Source organism: Sciurus vulgaris (assembly GCF_902686455.1).
Source record: "Sciurus vulgaris genome assembly, chromosome: 1".
Taxonomy (NCBI): domain Eukaryota; kingdom Metazoa; phylum Chordata; class Mammalia; order Rodentia; family Sciuridae; genus Sciurus; species Sciurus vulgaris.
Window position 1 is genome coordinate 77,794,305 of NC_136461.1, and position 23,475 is coordinate 77,817,779.

At 38.0% G+C, this 23,475-nt stretch overlaps 1 long non-coding RNA gene across 1 annotated transcript in view; it reads left to right on the forward strand.

Annotated features, from left to right (window-relative positions):
- The first annotated feature begins 291 nt into the window (after positions 1-291).
- Positions 292-23,475, forward strand: part of LOC306668280 — a 109,035-nt gene continuing 85,851 nt past the window's right edge. Inside the window, exon 1 of the long non-coding RNA XR_013765812.1 lies at positions 292-2,073. This is a non-coding gene — a long non-coding RNA (uncharacterized lncRNA). The remainder of the gene's footprint in view (positions 2,074-23,475) is intronic.

The following is a 23,475-nucleotide window of genomic DNA, read 5'->3' on the forward strand; positions in this document are numbered from 1 at the left end:
ATATATTAGAATTTCACTTAGGAAAAGCTATATATATGTAAATATATAAATTCCGAGCTATCTATTTGTACAGCAATGTGTAAAAATATGTTGACAAAAAAAAAAAAAAATCCGAAAGGATATACAAATAGCATTTACCAATGAGGAAGGAAGTTGCATTGGAAGGTATGGGTTGTTTTTCAACTCTTATTTGTTTTTTTTTGTTATTTTTTTTATTTGTTTAGTTTTTAAAACAATGAGGATATGATCACAGGTCATATTATAGTGCAAATGATCACAGGTCATATTATAGTGCAAATATTTTTAAAAGTCTTATAAATAGAAATTTAAAGAATTAAATAAAAACTAGAATCCAACCACCAAGATAATACTAATGTTTTTTTTTTTTCCTTATCTTTTGCATTATTTCCTTATTCTTTGCAATGAGATAGATGTTGACACTGTTCCTTCAGGAAAGAACAATGGGAAGAAGACCCAAGTTTAGGTGAAGAAGATGATAGTTCAATTTGGGGGCATAAGTTGGTGTTGTCTGTGGGACACTTAAATGGTATTATCAAGTAAACAATCGGATGTGTGGGTATGGTACTGGGTCGGGAGGGAGCTCATGATCAACTTACAGTCTTGATACTTTCTCTCACAAGTGATGAATTGTAGTATTCTTGTGTCTGACATAAAAAATGTAATTTCTCATGGCAACATAGTGTAACATAATTTATTAGCCTTGGGATTCAGCAGATGTTCCTTTCCTGCTATTCCCGAGCAGTACCGTTTTTTCATTCTGCCCACCTCAAGAAAAATATTTAAATAAAGAAAAGCCTCAGTTTTGTCACTGATAAATGAAGATAGTCACTTTCTTTGTAAGATTGTTTTAGAGATTAAATGTAATAAGCACCTAGTACTGTCTGAGGTGCTTGGCTGGCTTTCAACACTTAAGCTCCAGTTTTCCTCCTGTTACCTAAACATCAGAACTTATTTATTTATTTATTATTTTTTGGGAGTGGGTACTGGGGATTGAACTCAGGGACACTCACCCACTAAGTCACATCCTCAGTCCTATTTTTGTATTTTATCTAGAGACAGGGTCTCAGTGGGTTTAGTGCCTCACTGTTGCCGAGGCTGGCCTTAGACTCATGATCCTCCTGCCTCAGCCTCTCAAACCGCTGGAATTACAGGCATGTGCCAACAAGTCTGGCTCAGACCTTATTTATTTTTAATTAGAGATCAAAGTAAAAAAACATTGGCTTGGTAACTTTATTACATAAACTTGTAACTTTATTACATAAAGTTAATACGGACAATTAAAATTTTACAATATCCATTTTGACTTAGTTTTGATTTTCATAACTTATTTTGAAGATTACCATTAACCCATTTCTCTTTAAGGTTTTTATAGGGTTTTTGTTGAAATTAACAAAATTGAGACCTGATGATTTAATTTAGTTGAAGGGAAATAATTTGTAAATGTCTCATGTAACAGAATTCATCATAATTAATGATTTCTTTCCTTTTGGTATCAAAGGTCCTTAACTGACAAGACTATATCAATAAGCTACTAATCTTAGAGCTCCCAAATCAGCCACCTCCAGAGGATTAAGTCACTCTACTCAACTGGGATTTGAATTGTTGTCAGTGCTGAGGTCACTGTTAAATGACAGATGTTTTTCTGTAAATCCCTTGTATCCCTTCGGCTGATATAAAGTTCAGTGTCTGAAACAACAGGGTGGTATTCTTTAATAACTGTTAAATTTATTCTTCAGAGAGTTTACAAAAGATGTCCTGTTGCTACTGGAGGACTCCCTTGACACCCTACTCTGCATTTTCTTTTTGCATAATGCCTACAATTTAGAGCTACCAGGCTCCCTGTTGTATAGCTCCTGTATCCTTGGTTCAGTATAACCAAAATACTCATAAATCTCTTTTTCTTCCAGTAGCTTTCTGCAGCAGCTGGGGTACGACAGTGATGTCCCTGATCTATAATTCCAGACAGTCCCGGGGTGAACAGATAGACCAATGGAAAGCCACTACGTCAGATAAAGTGATGTTGTTTGCACAACTCAGTGTCCTCAAGAGGTAGTCATGTACTACTCCCAATTTGTATTCTGCATAAAACTCCTTTTACAAGTTACAAACTTCCTATAGGGAACAAATGTATCCAGCTACAGGATGCTGACCATATGACTATATAATGTAATTTTAAACTCAAAAAGAATGGGCTAAGCCTTTTCTATACTAGAAGCTGAATGCTATAAAAAACTCACAATTTCTGTTTAAGTATGATATTTTTCATTTTGAAATTCTAATGGAGCAATGTTTTTCTGAGATCCTGGGTTTGATATATAATGTTAGGAATATGATGATTAATGTATTTGAACTGTACATAAAATGAAACATGTTTTTCATAGTAATCACAAAATTTTAATTTATTTTATTGGTATTTGATTGACATGGTTGAGGCGGCTAATTAAATAATTACTGTGATCATGTTAATTTCATTAGAGAAATTCGTTCCTAAACAATGTATTTGTGTTTATATTTGTATGGTACTTCATAATTCTTTCATTCTGGGTTAGGAATTCTTGACAGACTTGATATTTTATTTTTTTGCAGTACCAGGGATCGAACTCAAGGCTTTGTGCTTGCGAGGCAAGCACTCTACCAGCTGAGCTATCTCCCCAGCCCCCACACTTGATATTTTAGACTGGATAAATCTTTGCTGTAAGAAGCTGTACTGTGCATTATTGGATGTTTAGCAACATCGCCAGCCCCTACTTCATAGAGTCTAGAAGCATATAGCCAGTTATGACAATCAAAAATATTTCTAGACATTGCCAAAATTCCCTGGGAGGTAAAGTCACTCCTAGTTATTGGAAGTTTGGTGTGAAATTTCAGCTCTAAAGGTTTTAGGGTTTACCTAAAACAAACCAAAACCAAAAAAAAAAAAAAAAAAAAAAAAAAAAAAAAAAAAAAAATGCTTAGATTCAGCTGTACTGGGAAGCATTCCTGGGTTTTCTTGATCTCCTCTCCCTGTATTCACCAATAACTCCCCAAGACTCCACACCTTGATTTATCAGTGCATGCACAAAAATGCTATAGAAATTTCTGTACTCTACAGTAGGCCACTGATTTCTAAAAAGATCTGTATCTTATTCTTTTTCCAATTTGGAATTTCAATCAAGCAATGTTTTCCTGAGACCCTGGGTTTGATATGTAATATTAGGAATATGACTGATTTAATATATTTGAATTGTACATATCATGTGATTCTTGCACAGTGAATTTGTAGGATGAATAAATGTTATAATTTATTTTTCTCTTAGATATAAATGTACAGACCTTAAAGAATGTGTGTAGCCATTGTATTTTGCCTTGTAAATTCTTGTCCTTTGGAATCTTAAAGAGGCAATTACAATTTTAGGAATGACTTACATACCCAAATTTGTCAGATAAAACTGATATCCGAACCAGACTGTCTCTAGATACACAACACTTAAGAAAAAAATGCCCTGTAGACTTCATGGGTTTCCCTTCTGCTTCAGAGACCCCCACTGCTTCCGCAATGATTCCAGTATAATCATTAAGAAGAATGAGGAGGAATTGCTCTGGTTTCAATTGTTTTTTCTTCCCAACAAGATACATCCCAGGAATCCAGAGAAACAACATTCTAGGAAAGCAGAAGATTCTGAGTGAGAAAAAAGGAAATATTGAAAGGCTTCCTTGCTTCAGTTAAAAATGTATCCCTACATTTCATTAGGATCAGTCAGCTGTCTCTAAGTATTTTCTGTGAATATAGTAGCAAAAATAGGTCAAATTCTTATTCTTATGTCTACTGCTCATTAATTTTACTCTCCAGTTTCTTTGAAAAGATACCACTCCACATACACCTGCTTTCCGCATAATACCAGGAAGTGTCCCGCATATGCTCATCAATATTTGCTCACAATGCAGGTGATCACTGACAGACACTGAGGCCCCCTCACTGCATGACATCTCTAAAAACTTCCCGTGAGTTTAGATTTGGTATCATGCAGCACTATCAAATGTGATCCTACCACTGCCTTTCTAACCTCATCTCCTGCTGTGCCTCCCCTTACTCATGCCTCAGGAACACTGGCTTTCTTTCTGTTCCTCTGATACATTGCATTTGCTTCTGCCTCACAGCCATTGTGTTTATTGTTTTTTCTGCCCAGAATGTTCTTAACCTTTGCATGACTGATTCTCTTTTATCATTCACCAAGGTTAAACTGCAGCTTCCTCAGAGAGCACATCTCACAATCACTCTCTGTCCCACTACTGTGTTACCACTTACCTCTGTTTGAAATTTTGTTTACCATCTGCCTCCTTCACTAGAACTCCAACCCCATGAAAACAGTGTACTGTTTTTCTTTTTGGTACTGGGGATTGAACCCAGAGGTGTTTTACCATTGAGCTACATCCCAGTACTTTTTTTTTTTTTTTTTTTTTAAATTTTGAGACAGGGTCTTGCTAAGTTGACAAGAGTTGCTACATTGCTGAGGCTGGCATCCATCTTGCAATCCTCCTGCCCCAGTCTCCTGAGTTGCTGGGATTATAGGCATGCACCACTGTGTCTGACCAGTATATTTGCCTTTTAATTCAGCATTGGATCCGTTGTGAATTATGGAGCACAAAAATGAATTAAATGTACATAAGTGCAAAATTTCATAGTGCATTTATGAAATTTTGAAATGAAATGTTCCGTTTAGAAGGAAAAGTACAGTTGGAGTGGAGTGGTGCAGACCTGTAATCCCAGCAACTTGAGAGGCTGAGGCAGGAGGATCTTAAGGTCAAGGTCAGCCTCAGGGATTAGCAAGGTCCTGTTTCAAAAAATAAAAAAGACTGAGGGTGTAGCTCAGTGGTAAAGCTACATCCCCAGTCCTTGGGTTCAATATTCAGTGCCAAAATATAAAAATAAATAAATAGAAGGAAAAGTATGATTTATGCATAAAGAAAATACAGTCAACCCTTGGTGTCCATGGGGGATTGGTTCCAGAGAACATTAAAATCTGAGAATTAAAATGGCATAGTACTTGCATATATTCACATTTTCCCATATACTTTATTTTATTTTTTTATTTTTTATTTTTTATTTTTTATTTTTTTTATTTTTATTTTTATTTTTTTTATTGTAAACAAATGGGATACATGTTGTTTCTCTGTTTGTACATGGCGTAAAGGCATACCATTTGTGTAATCATACATTTACATAGAGTAATGTTGTTTGATTCATTCTGTTATTTTTTCCCTTCCCCCCACCCCTCCCACCCCTCTTTACCCTCTATACAGTGCTTCCTTCCTCCATACTTGCCCCCCTCCCTAACCCTAACTCTAAGTCCCATATACTTTAAATCATCTCTAGATTGCTTATAATATCGAATACAATGTAAATAGCTGTTGTACTATATTGTTTAGGCAATAATGCCTAAAAGATTGGTACATGTTCAGTATACAAGTAAATTTTTTTCCAAATATTTTTAATTCATGGACATTGAATATGTGAATGCAGAATGCATGGATGTGGAAGGCTGATGGTACAAGTTGAAAAGTGACACAAATTAGATTGTTAGATATAAGATAGGGATCATGCCTTTTTATTTATTTATTTGTCCAGTATGTCCAGACCTGGTATATTCCTACACACAACAGGAACTCAATATATGTTTACTGATTTGAATGTCTCTTTTTTTTTTTTTTTTGGTGGTGGTGGGGATTGAACACAGGGCCTTATGCTTACAAGGCAAGCACTCTACCAACTGAGCTATCTCCTCAACCCCTGTTTACTGATTTGAAATAAAGAAAGGAACAAACAGAGTGTGATTAGATGTTAGAGAAAGATTTATTCCAGTTGAAGGAATTAGGGAGGGTTTTGTGGAAGAAATGCTATTTGACCTATGACCTAAAAAATGCATGTGATTTGGACAAAAAAACAGGATAGTGGGAGTGGTGAAGCAAAAACATTCAAGGAGGAAGTATCAGCAGGAACAAGGTGCAGAAGAAAATCACTAACTGACTCTAGGGAAGAGCATGTGCTTCATGAGGTTGCAGTTTGGGTCAGTTAAATACAGTAGTAGAATTGGTGCCAGACTGAGGGGTTTAGATTTTATTTTGAGGCAGGAGGGAGACAGACTGACATATACAGAGGCATACTTCAGGAAGATAAATCTGCCAACAATTATGAAATGCACTGGAGTGAAGACAGCTGTTTGAAGAAGCAATTGTAGTTTGAAGGCTAGTGTAACATTCCAGACAAATAGCAAGGGACCAGTAAAGACCTATACCTGGGCCACAATGGAGAGGAGGTAGTAGATTTAAAAGATATAGAATAAGATGATGCCTGAAACTTACTTGATACAGAAATTCGGTAAAAAGAAAAATAAAAGCTCACAAATAATTTTTTTTTTAATTGAGTGATTTGAGATTATTAGTAACACCTTTAAAATAAGTCAAGTTCCCTGAAGGCAGTGCTCATGTAGGCTGGTTAATGAGGGAAACTCTGAGTTTGGTTTTGGTCATTTTAAAAATGAGTTTAAAGACTTTGCTGAGTATCAAGGTATGAACAAGACTTGGGTGATGAGGGTTGGAGATATCCTGTCAGTGGGGAAGTGATGACTGAAGTCACAGATGTATTCCTGGAAGAGCACTGATAGGAGCAGATACTGGGAGATAGATTCATAGTGCCTTCATTCTGTGTGTTGAATGAAGCCTTGATGGGTCCTGGTGATAGATAATGAGGTTCAGATAGTAGAAGATAATTTTGGAACCCCTAAGTTAGAATAACATCAGTGGGTTTTGTTTTGGAGTGTGTGTGTGTGTGTGTGTGTGTGTGTGTGTTGGAGGGCAGGGTTGAGGATTTTACTGTAATGATTTAGTTATTTGAAGTTCCACCAAATGCAGTTTATATAATGAACAGCAGGGGGCAGCAGAGTCTCACTTTTCAAATGATCAGACCAAAATTTCAGAAGACCACCCTCCCCATTTCTAGGTATCTTTTTTTTTTTTTTTTTTTTCAGGTTAAGGAAGCTATAGTTCCCTTTTAAAGTTGAAGAAAATAATTTCTTTCCTAAGTTGCTGTATTTGGGCACAGTGTATGGATTGAAGCTCTACTTAGAGGGCCCCTGTCTCCAAGCTGATTATGGTAATCTCTTTTAAAGAAAGGAGTTAAGAATTTGTTTACTGGTGGTAGTCTGATGCTATTTCACTGGAGAAGGCTGGGGTATGAACTGCAATGAGGAATTTTTAGCCTGAGCATTAATTCCATCCTGAAAACTCAGGTTTGTATTTAAAGGACAAAAATTATGGGGATGGGGCTGTAGCCTACAATACACAAGGCAAGCACACAAGGCTTGATCCCCAATACCAAAACAAACCAAAAAATAAACCCATCCATTACAGTTAAAGATAGTCATATAGTCATGTTGACTATAGTTCTTTTTACTACTATTGGCTGAGTTTCCTAAAATCAGGTTGACCTGGAATAGGGTATGCAATGAAGCCACAGTAAGTTAGACTTCTTTGATTTCTAACCTAACTTACTACTGCAGGACCTTCAGTTCTTTGCAGTCTGTAATTTTACCTGTCTTTCCTACTGTCTAGACTGCCCATGAAGCAAGGTCTCTTGTTTCTAGTGTTTCATTTGCTATGCCAGGTGATGCGATGTCATTGCTGACCTCTGAGTGGTGGGTCATAGTGTTGCCCTTCAGTGTGCCAGAGCCATGCTGGGCCCTATGAGGGATGAGGGGTTGACTTTTCCCTTTTCTGGTTTGCTTTGTTAATGGAGAATAGGCTATCTACCTTGTATGTTATCATACCTGTAAGCCTCCTGTGCAATAGGTGTTTGATAATTTTTATATTTTGGGTGTTGGTGAATAGGTATCAAAGCATTTTCAGCACAGTGTCTTAAGAAATTTTAATTTTTGTGTGTGGTGCTGGGGATCAAACCTAGAGCCTCCTGAATGTTAGGCAAACACTCTGCCCTGAGCTGCACCTCCACTCCTGCCTTCACACTTTAACACTGCTCTCTCCTCTGGTCACCACACACTATCATAGGTTCTTTGATTATGCATTCCCCTTAAACTTGCAGGCCTCTGTTCATACTGTTTTTTCCATTTGAATGTTCTTCATCTTTTCTGTTTCATGAAATTTTCTTTCCTGCCCTACTTTTTAAAAAATATATATATACCATTTATCACTTTCTAACAAGTTATATAATTTATTATGTTTGCTCTCTAGTCTTCCCTCTTCCTCCTAGAATGTAAATCCCATGAGACCAGGGTTCTTTGTTTTGTTCACTGGATGTGTCAAGCACCTAGAATACTGCTGAGACTCTAACAGGTACTTAGTAAATGTTTACGTGAACAAGTGGATCCTGGAAGGCTCAACTCAAATGTCATCACCCAAGTGAAGCCTTCCATTGTGGCTTCTATTCCCAGTTCTGGATAAAATTTGTTCATTTTTCTTCTATTTTACCATATCAATTTGCTTGTATTTGCATTATAGCACTTATCCCAGTTTGAGAGTTGTTTCATATTTCATACAAATGATAAATAATACAATAAAATATTAAATTGATAGTTTTGACTGAAACATTAAGTTGCAATAAATATGAAATTCCAAAGTGAGGTGCCATTCAAAGATGCCAATTTTCATGAGCTTCTTGACTCTTAAAAATTTCCAAACACGTGGTGGGTGTTAAGGGGTCAAAAAGGGGAGATGAAATAACTCAGGAGCCTGAGGGAGGAGAATCACGAGTTCAAAGCCAGCCTCAGTAACAGTGAGGCTCTAAGCAATTCATTGAGACCTTGTCTCTGATAAAATATAAAAAACTAATAAAATATTAAAAAGGGCTGGGGATGTGGCTTAGTGGTTAAGCACCCCTGGGTTCAATCCCCAGTTTAAAAAAAAAAAAAAAGGTTGGGGGGATGAGAGATGTGATGAGGATTTCTCTTGGGAATGCTGGACTGAGCGCTGTTCCCATAGGGGGCGTGCGGAGAGTCCCTCTCCCTTCAAGTCAAGAGAGGTTCCTAAGGGACCCTGGCTGTTGGGAGCATAGCTGCTTCCTGAATCTTGCCTGGCACTTGTCAAAGGCAAAGCAATGGATTGGTCATTTCTCTATGGCAGAAGCCAGGGATCACTTGCACAGTTAGCTGGGGAGAATTTTCTTGGAGTGAACGTGAACCATGTGGGTGACTGGAGTCATTTAAAATCCTTCCCAAGGTTGCTGTCAGGAGGGGAGGTAGGAGACCAGAGGAAAAGGAGGTGGCCAGCCAGAGTAAGATGCATTACTTTTTCTGTCAGATGAAGAGCAGTCAAATATTCCTAAGTCTTTTGGAGGGAGACTCTAAAGAACCCATACAGTTGTTAGTCATCTTTAAGTACCCATCAGACCCCCAAAGCAAGAAGCTGACCCAGAAGTGAATCAGTCAAAATAATAATTTTCTGTCCCCCTCTGCCCCTCCTCCATCCCGCTTTCTTTGCCTTTGGCAGGGTCATTAACCTGGTCAGCAACCACTGGGAGAGCAGACATGCCGAGGGCTGGAGAGAGAGTATAGGGTAGGGAGAGGAGGAGACTCTTCCCCACTAAACGCTGCCAGCCTTGGGCACAACTCTCCCCAGAGATGATTTAACATTAAATCAGATTAAAGTTAAACTTCTAGTGTGGACTGGACTTTCTGATTTGTGAATTAAGGCAGTTTTTATGACTTAAAGTGACAACACTTTTCCTGGCACTATGCTGTTGATGCATTTACCAAGTTTCTGTGCAACGATCACATTTAGGAGCAACTCTCATCCCATTTTACCTGTAGGAATCTGAAGTGAAAGACATTGAAATAGTTTTCTGAGGTGTACACACCATTAGAAGTAGAATTAGCTTCTGAACTCAGGTAATCTTCCTTTGCTTTACTCTTTACTAGATTCACATTTCCTCAGGAATTCATGTTCATATTTCCTGAGCCACCATAGGGCCATTTAGTCTCAACAAAATTTTAATTAATGTCTAGTACATAGTGTGGTTGGCAATATTTCATAGTAACCCATGCAAAATCCAGCAAATACAACAAGAAGTAGCTTAAGCTTTGGAGTGTGGGTGGCTTTGAGTTCTGAGCCCACCTCTTCATAGCTGTTCTTTAGGAAATTACTTTACCTGTCTGTGCCCCAGTTTCCTCATTTGTAAAATGGAGTAATAGTACTTATATCAGCATTACAGTGAGGACCAAGTAAGATAATAAACATAAAGCACCTAATGGTACTCAGAAATTAACTCATTAAATGTACACAGCATATAGCTCAAAAATGCGATGGCATTTTCTTCTTCAAATTTTGTTTTATTTTGTATTTCTGAATTAGAAGAGGTAGATTTTGATAGTGGTACAGAGTTACACACAACCCTAATCCCAATTGTGAAGTACAGCTGAAGCTCTTGAGCAACCCCCACACATCTCCCACAGTTCTCCTGACTGCTATGATGCTCTTGCTGGCTGGCTGCTCCTGTTAGGTGGCTGTTCTCTATCATTCCCATGTTCATCTGCTCCTTTGTGAGGTGTGTGCTTCTGGTGGGCCACTGTACTTGTTTCTAAATCTGCTTCCTTGTAATTACACAATTTAATTAAATATTATTTCAATGACTTTTGAATGTGAAGAGATTAGAGGGCTTTTCAGTTATCTCCTTACCTTACCTATTCTCTCCAATGGTTACTCTGCCCTCATGATTCCTTTCCTCATTTAGGAGAAAGAACTGACTAAACTCCTTCACACTAAGGCATAAATGACTGCTGTCCTTCTCAGGGTCAGTTGCATTTTATTAGAATTGAATGCTTTAGCCAAAGGAAGAAGGCTCTAATTTGAGCGTTGGATAGGGTTTCATCCTATTTGAAAGTATGTCATAAATCTTCCTTGATCCCTGCATGCTTTGAAGTATGGTATTGTTTCTGTTAAAATTGTGCATAAATGTGAATTATTATTAACGTCTGGAATATAATAAGCACTCAATAAGTGTCAGAAATTCCCTTTACATTTATTAACTCATTTCATTCTCACAACAACCCTACAAAGGGGCTGAGGATGTAGCTCAGTGGTAAAGCACTTGTCTAGCATGTGAGAGGCCTGGATTCCATCCCCAGCACCAAATGCCAAAGATAGCTTGCTGGGTGTGGTGATGTCCACTTTTGGTCCCAGCTACTTGGGAAGCTGAGGCAGGGGCATCCCTTGAGTGCAGGAGTTCAAGGCCAGCTTAAGGAATGTAACATGACATTGTCTCTAAAAGAAACCGTGACAGAAGCATGAAGGGGCCAGGAGTATACAGCAGTTGTAGAGCACCTGCTTAGCAGGTGCGAGGTTGGATCCCCAGCATAACAAGGAACAACAAACAACAACAACAAAGAAAGAGGAAAAATATGAAAGTTGTTAAATCTACAAGGACATAAAATTTGTGACAAATCCCTAAGGACAAAGAAGGTTGATGAGCCCTTTATAGGAAAGCAATGGTGGCCCAAAGCAGAGGAGGGCTGTATGTCAAGTATAGAGAGTAGACAAGAAAAATTATTTTTCTTCCCATCTCCACCTTGTCCTGAATAGGTCACGACCTACACTGTCTGTTATCAGAAAAATTGCAGAGCAGCCCACCACTGGTAGGAGAAGGGGAGTAACATGAGGGTTGTGCTGAGTCAGGTGAGGGGGCCACAAGCAGATAAAAACTAGAAGTCTTTACACTGCCTTACCCCTACTCACACTGAAACCCGGGGTAGCAGTTCTCTGTGAGGCATAGTTTTCTGATGCATGAAATGCCAGTGGGACATAGTCAAACCTAGATTACAATGCCAGACATTCCACTAGAAGGCAATTTCCCCCTCTTTAACTCTCTAAATTCATAAAAAGGGGAGCAAGTTAGGTCTAGGCTTTAGCTCTTCTCTTTCAGGTACACAGTGCTGGCCAGTGGTCTCTAGAGGGTTGGTTTCCTATGGGAACATGAAGAAAATACCAGAACAGAAGATTACACTGTGATAGAAAATAAACTGAAAAATATATACCAGGTGAAGCACAAAAATGAAACTAATAGAATAAGGACTTAAAATATGCATAATAAGTATCCTTAAATAGATAGGATTCTATTGGAGCCATGAAGCAGTAAGAACATAGTGCAAACCCTGCGTATAAAATTATAATTGCCAAAATAAGAATTAATAAATTGAGTAGTAGAATGAACATAGACAAAGAATGAATTAGTGAATTTTATGATTAGTACAAGAAATTCTTTTGGAAGGCATTAAGAAGGATAATGAGAAAGTATAAAAAATGTTAAGAGATATGGAAGACTGGCAAAGAAATTTCTGAATCAGTCAGTGTCCCCACAGGGGGCAGGAGATGTACTAAGTTGTAATATTGAAGAGAACTTGGTGAAAACACTACTTAAGTAATTGAATTTAAGGTGAAAAAATGTAAACAGAATTGAAGAGGGACATTGCATACTGATAAAAAGAACAATAAATTGAGAAGATATAGAAATAAAAAAATTTGACACACCATGGAGTAAAATGGATAAAGGAATAATTATAATTGTACAGGAGGAAAATTATAGATCCTTTTTACTTAGGAACATGATTTAACTATGAAGAAAATTCTAACTGAAAAACGGACTAACAAAAACCTGACAGACTATGAAATGATACATTAAAACCAAATAGAGATTATCTTTGAAATGCAAAGATTTAGTATTTGAAATCTATCAGAATAAAGTACTACATTAAAAGACTAAAGGAGAAAAATCACATGATAACTTCCTTGCAGGAAAAAAATTTGATGCAGCTTAATATATATTTATCCTAACCTCCCTCTGAAAATTGACAACAGAAAGGATATGACACAGCAAAGACCATATTTCAAAAATCTTTTCGATGTTTCACCAGCAACCAAGATATAATATTCCTTTTAAAATTCGGGAACATACAAGAATGCCCTTTATTACTGTTTTAATGGTGACTCAACATTGTCTTGGAGATCTAGTTGATATAACAAGAAAAAGGAAGCTGGAAGGGCAGAGACATAAACCCCCATCATTTGTATATGATATAATTATCAACACAAAAAATCATGCAGGGATTTTAGCAATTAGAGTTGATATGAAAGTTCAATAATACAAGTGACACAAAATCAAGTTACAAAAATAACCAGTTATAAAATGATTGAAACAAAGATATTCACAATAGTAACAAAAACTATGATAGGTCTAGGAATTAACTAATATAGGATGTATAGGATTTGTCTTTTTTTTTTTTTTTTTTGTGCCACGGATTGAACTCAGGGGCACTAGACCACTAAGCCACATCCCCAGCCCTATTTTGTGTTTTATTTAGAGACAGAATCTCACTGAGTTGCTTAGCGCCTTAATTTTGCAGAGGCTGGCTTTGAAATCTTGAACCTCCTACCTCAGCCTCCCAAGTCGCTGGGATTACAGGGGTGCACCACTGTGCCTGGCAATGTATGTGATCTTTAAAGAGGAAAATTTTAAATTCTTTTAAGAGATTCAAAAAGATAAGAAGAAATGGAGCTATAGGATTACCTATTATAAAAACACCAAATTTCTGCTCTTTATATGGTTTATGCAGTTCCAAAAAATTCTAATAGAATTATTTTTTTAAGAGCTCAAGAAGTCTTCAAAAGAGTTTACATGGAACAAATAACCATGAAGACTCACCTTTTTTGGAAATAGAATAACAAAGAAGGAACATGTAGGAAGCTGTTTTATAGTAAACCACATGGTACACCTATGAGAACAAATAGAAAAAAGAAACAATGTATACAGATCCATGGATATGTGGTGACAAAATTATTTTTAGCCAAGAAGAATATCAGCTTACTAGTAAATCATACCAAATTAAATCATTTTCTTTTACTGAAAAGGGCTTTTATATCAGTTCCTTAGAAGAAAATCACAATGTCCTAGTGCTATGAAAAACATTTTAGTTTCTCAAATATTATTCCCTTTCCCTATATCCATTTTTTCTATACATATCATTCCACTACTCTTTCCACTACCTTTAATGGATCCCCCATTGCATTTAAAATTACATTCAAACACATAAGCCTCTGAAATTTGAATAATATCTGCCTTTCTAATTTGTCTTACAAGTATAACAGCATTCCCTCAGCCAGTTTTCTTTTTTACCTCAACTTGAGAAAATTAGTTTCATTTGACTGTGGTCATGCTATTTGTCTTTGACCAAGAATATCTTTGTTGCTGTTTCACCAAACTTTTAATGAAGAACTTTTTCTTCCTTAAAATAGCTCACGAGACACCATATATTTGTACCCTGATGTCTAGCACAATACCAAACTCATAGGGCTCAACACATGTTAGCTGAATGAATGAATAATAAAACTTAAAAATATTTCAAGGCAATCCTGAATAGACATTAATAAAATTTGTTAGTTTTGAAATGGATTGCCAAATAATTGAGGAAAAATAAAATTGCTTCCATCAATTTTTGAGCCCAGATTACATTTAAAACTACATTTTTATCAGTGAGAACACAACTAGAATTTTGACAGAAATATCAGAAATGTCCTATTACTCTAAAGTGTAAAACATTGCTTTTTTTGTGTGGCAAGATAAGTCTGTAGTAAGGGTAGTGAAAAACAGATTGACATTTGGTCATTATTTCTTATCAAGGGTGTTTTACTTGTAATGCTATTTGACAGCTATATTCTAGGTCTGACAGCATTGAACCAGCTTAATTCCCACTGAACTGCTCTAAATAGGCAGTATTGCAATCAGTTTAACAACCCCTGGAGGCAATAAAATCTCTCCTTTGAACGAATACTCAAGGGGAAGAAATCTAAGATTTATAAAGGGCAGCAAGTATTCAAGAAAGGGGCAAAGTTTATGTGTGAGCCTATAATTGATGTTTCCTTTGTTGGAAAAGAAAGCTTGAGGATGCTTTAAGAATTAATCTTTAACAAGTTCTAATTTGCACTAACAAGTGTGTTCAAGATGAGCGAAAAAGATATGTGATTCTGAGAGTTGTGTTGCTTCCAGCCAACTAAGAAAATTTGGAGGGGTTATAAAGTATGAGAAAGAAATGAAACTGGAAGACTTTAGCCGTGCCTTTTTGATGTCTGTGCCAGAGGGTCACCATCACTACAGACAGTGCTGATTGGGCTTTATGATGGGCTAGTGGTTTGTACTTGCTTAATAGGTATGTACTTGTATGAAGAAAATTTCAGTCAAACATCATAACATCTTCTTTCTAAATGAATGTGGCAATTCTACTTCTGTCGGCAGTAATTTAGTTAAACACAGTTTAATCAGGGTTTTAATTAATAGTCCTAGGTTTATGCTATTCCCACTACTACTACCTGTGTATCCTCAGGGATTTTACATGATAATTCAGTTTTCTCATCTGTAAAATGGGGGTGAAGTTTTTTACTAATTAGGGAAGTTTGAAAGTATGAGGCTTAAGAAGAATGTTTAATTCATTTTGGGCTAAAGTGTGGTAAGTGAACTTAATCAAGATCTTATTGTGTGCTAAACAACTGTTTAGCTAAAAGCTTCAAGTTTGATGCTCACAGTACCCATGGAGTATAGGTACAATAATACAATAGAGAAATGCTCTGAGGGTGGGAATGTTAGGAGAATAGGTCAGGATACATAATCAACCTGTCACTTCTCTCTCTTGGACCGAGTTGCTAGAAAAATAACTTTGTTCCTTTAAATGGACTCCAAGGAGCTTGATCCTGAATCTTTAGAATTCTTCAGCACATCAGGGTGTTCTTTCCCTTAGAGAGCAAGCAGTTCAGGCAGGCACGGCCATTAAACTCCAGGGATATCTATTTGTACCTCTCCATTCTTTGCACATGCACATGTATGTATATGTAGACATGTATATGAATACATATTCGTATGTATATATGTGTGTGTGTATTTTTTTTTTCCTTTTTTTTTTTTTTTTTTTTTTTTTTTTAGCTGTGCTGGGTATTGAACCCTGGGACTTGGTGGTCTTGGTCTTCTTAGCAAGTACTCTACCATTGAGCTACATCTCCAGCCCCTGATATATGTTAATATATATCTTTGCTTACACATATATGTGTGTGTTTGCATTTGTGTGTGTGTGTATATATATATATACTTACAACTGATTCTTAGAGCTCTCATGCCTTATTTTACTATTTATTTACTGTTTTAATTTTATGTCACTTTTGTTTGACACATAATAACTGTTCATATTTTGGGAGTATTTGCCTCACCCTTTATACCCATGTTGTTGGTTGTGACCTTGGTAGTACCAATGGGAACCAGGTGGGGTAAATTTCCCCTTTTCTTAAACTCTCTCTCTGATGAGGACTCTCACCTTTAAGCATCTATTTAATTTATTGAATTCTACTCATCTGTTGGGTCTCATATTAGACCCAGAGCCCTCCTTGACTCCCCTTCTATGTGATTGATGATACTTCGCCACAATGCCATCCTGTCTGTCTTCTTGCACTGTCACTGTGCTGGGCATTATCACTGTGTAGATGGATCTGTTTCTTTGCATACTGGAGGACTGAGTCTTCTTACCTTCCCGAATGTAGGTGTGGCCACCTGGTTTGATTTAGCTGATGACTGTAAGCAGAATCCATGTACATTATTTCTCTGCTCAAATCCCTCTCTCTCTTCCTTTGCCTTGGCAACTCTGGAAGTATGTGTGGGCACAGAGGTGCAACCATAAATTATCACGTGGGGGCGGCTACCATGCAGAGTTACCAAACCATGCAACAGACTTTGTCCGTGTGAGATGTATACCTTTGTTGCTGTTTAACCAACAGAGTTGTTGGTTACTGTGACGTATTCTGACTGATACAGTTGTTGCTGAGTCTTCCTCTTGCTTTCTCACCTGTCTGTAGGTCTGACTGAAGGAAGCAATTGTTTTGTTCGTCATTCTCTCCCCAGAGCCTTGTTATAGGACTGCATGACATATGGACAGCAACTAATAAATCATTCATGGAATGAAATAATGATTCTATATCAGGGAAGGATCTATTTGAAGATTTAATTTCTATAGTAACCAAACCCTTGGTATGGTTCTGATGTAAGGAAAAGTAATAAATACTATTGGATGGGAAAACAATGATCGGGGATTCATCTCTAAAGTTTTAGAAAATAATTTCTTTAGAAAAAAAGAAAAAATGTTTTATCATTGAGAAAGAATTACGTATAGACAAGAAATACAATGCATACTTCTGCTTGTTTATGGATGAATAACAGCAGTGAAATATTCTTCAAACTGAAGAAAAAACCTTGTGATATGAAGTCTCATTAGAAGTGTTATTAGGAAGCATTCATTCACTTAACATTGTGTGCTCACTGACCTGCGTGTGCTCTGATGGGTGGGAAGAGTAAGCTGACACTTATCCCTGAAGAGTTCACGATTAGGTAGAGGGAAACAGAGACCAAGATAATAAGAATACAGTGAAATAAGGGCAATGCAAGTAGTGGTCTTGGGAAGGAGCACAGAAGAAGGCTGAAGTACTTCTGAGACGATGAAGTCACAGAAGTGACATCTTAATTGGGCCCCTCTGCACAAACTAACCTTTTATTTCCAATGACAATCACCTGTATTCAGCTTCCTACTGTGGCCATATCATGGACTTTGACGTTCTCCAGACTACCAACTGTGATACGATGAAGTCTGTGACCTCACTCTGACCAAACCCACTGGTCTCCCCAGTTTGTGTGTTCAGTTATGGAAGCTACAGTGGTTCCTGCAAACTTACTGAGACTTTCCCTCTCAGATGCCTCCTCTTCAAACTTGTCTCAGCACAGACCTGCATGCAACAATACTCTGGCAGGTCTCTTGCTGTTATCCTTTATTCTTTTACTTCTTTATTGTCCTTTTGAGGGTTCATTTGGAAAATACTACCTTGGATGGTACCATTTGTGGCCTTTTAGGCTTATATTTAGACTGCTAGAGGCAATAATAGGCAAATTGGGGACATTTAAAAATCATCATTCCAAACTTTAACTAGGACCTCAGCATTTCCCAGGATTCCTTCTATTGTTCCCTACTTGATACTCTTTCCAACTCTCTGTGATGACTACTTAAAAACTTCTTCTTGTTCCTAATATTTTGAACTCTACCATCTTCTACTACAAGTTCAGTAGGTGACCTTGCCTGTTACTTTTTTGAGGAAAAATAAGCTGTCAGACTGGTTCTCTCTCTCTCTCTGTCTTTCTCTCTCTCTCTCTTTCCCCCTCCCTCCCTCCTTCTCTCCCTCCCTCCTCTCTGGTACCAAGGATGGAATAATCCAGGGGCATTTACCACTGAGTCATACTCCTAGCCCTTCATATTTTTTATTATGAGACAGGGTCTCAGTAAGTTGCTGAGGCTGACTCAAACTTGAGATCTTCCTGCTTCAGCCTCCTGCGTGGCTAGAATTACAGTTGTGTGGGCCTGGTACTATTTTTGCTTTCTACTATGAAACCTAAAAAAATAAATATTGACAGTCATAGTTATCCAATTTTTCTATCCTGCTAAAATGAAAGAATTGACCTTCTGTCTCTCCTAGGCTAATAACTTGATTATGGATTAAAAATACCAGGTTGGAGGAAGGAAAGTGGATATATTTGTACAAAAGGCCCTAAAAAAGAATTCTGGGGAATAGCAATAGAGAGTGGAAGGTAAAGTAAAGAAAGTGTGAAGTTAAGGGAGACAAAGGAAGAGCACATTTCAGCAAGAGGGAGAATTGACATTTTCAACCTGTAAAACCTGGGAGAAGTCAGGTGAGATAAAAGCCAAGATAGATCTTTTGGACTTAGCAAAAAATAGTCTACTAAGGACCTTGATGGGAGAGCTTCAGCAGAGAGACGAGAGCAGGTGAAGAAGTGAATGGTGAATGAGGAAATGGAGATCCCAAGCACAGATTTTTAACATTTTCAGCTCTGAAGGAAAGGAAATCAACAAGACTGTAACTGGGGAAAATTATGGAGAATGCAAAAGTTACTTATGTTTTTGATGATAGATTTATTTAAATGCCCAAGAAAACAAATAAGTAGAAAAACAGAGGTTAAAGAAGCAAGTAACAGAGGGCAGGATATTTGATGGAATATGGTCCAAGTGAAAGCAGGAAAGAATAGAATCCAAAGCCTTTTGCAGCCTCATCTTTTTCCACCTGTGCAAGACTCTTTTCTTTTTACTTTATATAACCCTTTTATGCTTTCAAGTATTATCTACATGATAATGACTTCCAAATCTGTAGCTTTATGCAAAATCAGTCTCTCGAGCTCCAGGTCCTTTTATCCAGGTGCCTATTGGACAGCTCTGCCTGGCTATCCCCAGGCACCTTAGGCGCATCACATTCAAAACAGAATTTATTATTGCTTCTTTCAAACATGCATTCTTTTCAATGTTTCTTATACCAGGAAAATGAACTGCTATTCAACCCAAATCCTAGTGGACACCTTTGACTCTCCTTTATCTTCTTGTCATCTCCTCCCACTTTTTTTCCTTGGTAAATTCCAACGCTTGACTCAGTTTTCCTTTTCACCCAGAAGCCCTCTGTAGGGCCAAGTTAGGACTAGGTGTTTTCCCCACATGTCTCCATTGTGTAATGTACCCTCTGTTTTAGCACTCACCACTTATTCTGTGATTGCCTTTTAACTAGACTCTAGACTCTATGCTGAGAGGCAGGGACCTTGTCTACTTCCCATTTGCAGGTCCAGTGCCTTGAACACAGTGAGTGTTGAATACATATGTATCAGTGGAATGAATGAATAATTATAATTGCTAATATTAGTATACCACTTTAAGGCATTTATACAATTTGTTGTATTATTTAATCTTCATACACAACCATGAGAAACAGGTGTTATTTTCCCAATTTTGCCAGTGAAGAGAAATGGGGCTTAGCAAATTTAGGTAACCTTACCCAAAATCATCCACTTCTAAGTGGTGGTTTTTTAATTATATCCCACAGAACAGTGTCTCCTGAAAGTAAGGAGGTCTGATTTGGATTGCCACTGATTTGAGGCTGCAAGTTCTCCATGTTGACTGCTAGATACTTTCTGATTTTACTCCTGTTGGTACTTATGATTCCAAGATCTCTGGGAGTTCCTAGTGTAACGGTAAATAGAGGAATGCTGGAGTCATGCTGCAAGTTTGGGAACCCTGGGTGCTACCTCTTGTGGTACTGGCCAAGTGCTGCAATTTCTCCAAGGTTCAGTATTCTTAAAGGTCAATGGGAAGATTAGTACCTATCTCCTGCGTCTCTTGAAGGAAGCCTTAACAGAGCTTGACCCAGTTTGGGGGATTAATCAGTGGTACTTGTTATTATCACGACCACACTTGTGCTGTGCAGGCAAGGTGACAGACTCAGGAGTTCCTTTTTCCTGGGGACAAATAAAGACTGTCACTTGCCCCCAGCCCATGGCAGCTTGGTTAACTTGTGCAGACTGATCTTGAGTTCCAGACCACTCAGGTTCTCTCGTGCAGGATGGCACTCTGAGGAGGAATCCAGAAGCACAGGCATCCCATAGCACTGGGGCAGCTCTAGGGAGGCCAGCCTGGGCTGGATTGGAGCCTGCCAGCTGGAGGTACAGTGCAGAACCTGAAGAGGTACACTTGGGGGAGGGTCAGAAGGAAATATATTTTGCTTAGAGGGGAAAACAAAGGTAGAGTTTTCCAAAGGAAATGAGAAGTTAGATCTGAGTATGACCAGAAAAAATTTTAGAAAGGTAACTCTAATTGATTACATGGAGTGTATCTGGTACTTAAATCTATTAATTTATTTAATTCTTAAAACAACCTAGTCATTTGTGATACTATCCCTATTTTGCAGTTGAGGAAACCAAGGCTCAGAAAGGCTAAATAACTTGCCCAAGGTCTTGCAGATAGAACCAAAAGAAGAGGACATCATGGAGAGGAGAGCAGGGCCAGTGTTGCAACTGGAGGTGATAAGGGTAGCATGGTGCTCTGGTCCGTGCCCACCAGCAAGCTGCGTGTGTTTCTGTGTGATGAGAAATGTTGAGTGATGAGCTTTCAGTGCCTTGTTCCACTCAGGTTACCTCTGAAAGAATCTGACAAAGTTGGTGTTCCCCTGGGAGATGGTTAAATTTACAGATTCCCCGGTCACCCTCCCAGAAGTGCACACTCAGGTCTCAGGAGGTCCTGAAAGTCCATGTCTCTGATGACCACTCCAGAAAATTCAGAAACACCTGGTACTTGGAAGATATTTAGAAACCACTGCTTTAAAGCCACTGGCTCCAGTTGGAGGTGGTATACGGTTTTCATGCAGGTGTGTCTCCCAGGAGTTAGTCATGGTGACTTTAGCTGGAGTCTATTGATGACTAAGCTCTGGCTGGAGAAGGGTTGGAACTATGCCAAGAAATGCACTTGGCTCCTGAATTCCAGGCTTTATAAGGAAACCTGGGTTCATAGACTGCACATGTAGAATACATGGCAGTAATTTGGGCAGTGACATGTATTTCTATTAAACCAACTTTATTTTTCATAGAGGCTACTGGTCTGTGAGGTTAGCTTACAATTCTGCATATCCGGTTTGAGTTTCACAGCAATCATTTGTGTTCTACATGAGTAAAGAAGCAATAAGCATTTTGTCTGCTGTAAGCTAAATCATCCTGAGGGAGCAGTTTACATCATTAGGATGTAATGAAATAAGTTGTCACCAGCAGCTGCCAACAATATTTCTGGTGACTTAGAAAAAGGTTATGTTTAGCCGATATTTTCTGAGTCATATTTACTTTTGTCCATGGATGAAGCAGAGTAGGCTGGAAGAGTGATTCTCTTTCTAATTTCATGTGTACTTTTTGTGTAGGTAATTATGGGCAAATCTGGTAAAGTACTTGATGAAATGCTCGATGTCAAAGCAATAATTTAATGCTTCACTAGGAGGCTTTCCAGAGTCTGGCCTCCTCAAAGAAGAAGTGTGTAGCATGCTAAATGCTACTGATCACCAAAAGTTTCTTTTCCTATTGTTAAACACAGCAGTGAAACTTTTGACTAGGAGAGCCAATGCCTCCCAAGTCTACATTTCCTTCACCTCCAAGGTCACCACCCTGGCCCAAGTCCTCACCTGGATTGTAGCAATACATTCCTACGGGTCTCCCCTCCCTTCTTGCTTCTCTATACCCAGTTCTCCACTCAGTAGCCAGACCAACTGTGCATATATGTTGTTATTTCTCCAGCCTTTAGAACAGTCTTTGGCAAGTAGTAGATGCTCAGTAATTATTTAAGTGAATGAATATCTGTTCCTCTTCTGCTAAAACTTTTCAGGTTCTCCCATTGCCTTTAGGATATAGACCAAACTTCTTAACAGGGGCTATAAGGCCCCTGACTACTCACCATCCCTTGCATGCTCTGCTGTACTCTAGACCAGTGTCATCCAGTTACCATCTCTTGTTTCTAAGCCTCCATACCTGCTATTCTCTCTGCTCAAAAATTATGCCTTCCCTCCACACTGCCTGATTTCTTTTAATTGAGTAATTCATTTTTGTTCTTTGGATCTCAGCTTAAATGTCGCCTCTTCTAATAAGTTTTCTCTGATCCTGCTATGACTAAACAATTTGGACCTTTTTTTAAAAACATATTTTTTAGATGTTGATACACCTTTATTTTATTCATTTATTTATATGTGGTTCTGAGAATTGAACCCAGTGCCTCCCACATGCTAGGCAAATACTGTACCAGTGAGCCACAACCCCAGCCCCCAACTTGAACTTTATTTGTGATGCTCCTTAGCTTCCCACTCTTATGTCTTACTGCACTGTGCTGCAATTGCTGATTTGCTTGTCTCTATATTCCATGAGGCTATGAGCTTCTAAGTGCAGTGATACTGCTTCTTATATAACTCTGTACAGTTCCTAGCACTGAGCACAGGTCTTGGTACCTAGTACATAGTCAATAAAATTTATTGTCTGATATTGGGTGGATGAGTCAGACTGATAATAACAGACTTGAGTTACAAAGACACATTCTTTTAAAAAGATTTTTTAAAATTTGGTTATACCAAAGGCATATTCTTGAGTTCCCCCTCAGCTTGAGTCAGTTAGAAGTTCCTAAAGATAAATGCACAGACTGTTTGTTTCAACTCCCTTATTTGACATTGGGTCACCATCCCGACCCAAGCTATTAGTCATGGCCTGGGTTATAGCTTTAGACCTCAAACTGATCTCCCTTTCTCTCTCTTTGCCCTTCACACACAGTTCTCCACTTAGCAGGCAGAGAAATTGAAGCCCAGAGTGTTTAATAGACTTCTTCAAGGTCTTACAATGACCTAGCAACAGAACAGAGTGAGGAACCATATTTTAGGAATGACTTTCTTCTTCCAGATGTGCTATGGGCCCATCTGCCACCCAAGGAAATCTAATTTGATTTGGACTCACCCCATTCTAATCTTTGTTGCATTTTCCTTGAGGCCTTTGCAGAAATTAAAAAAAAAAAAAAAAAAAAAAAAACAACACCAAAACATTATTCT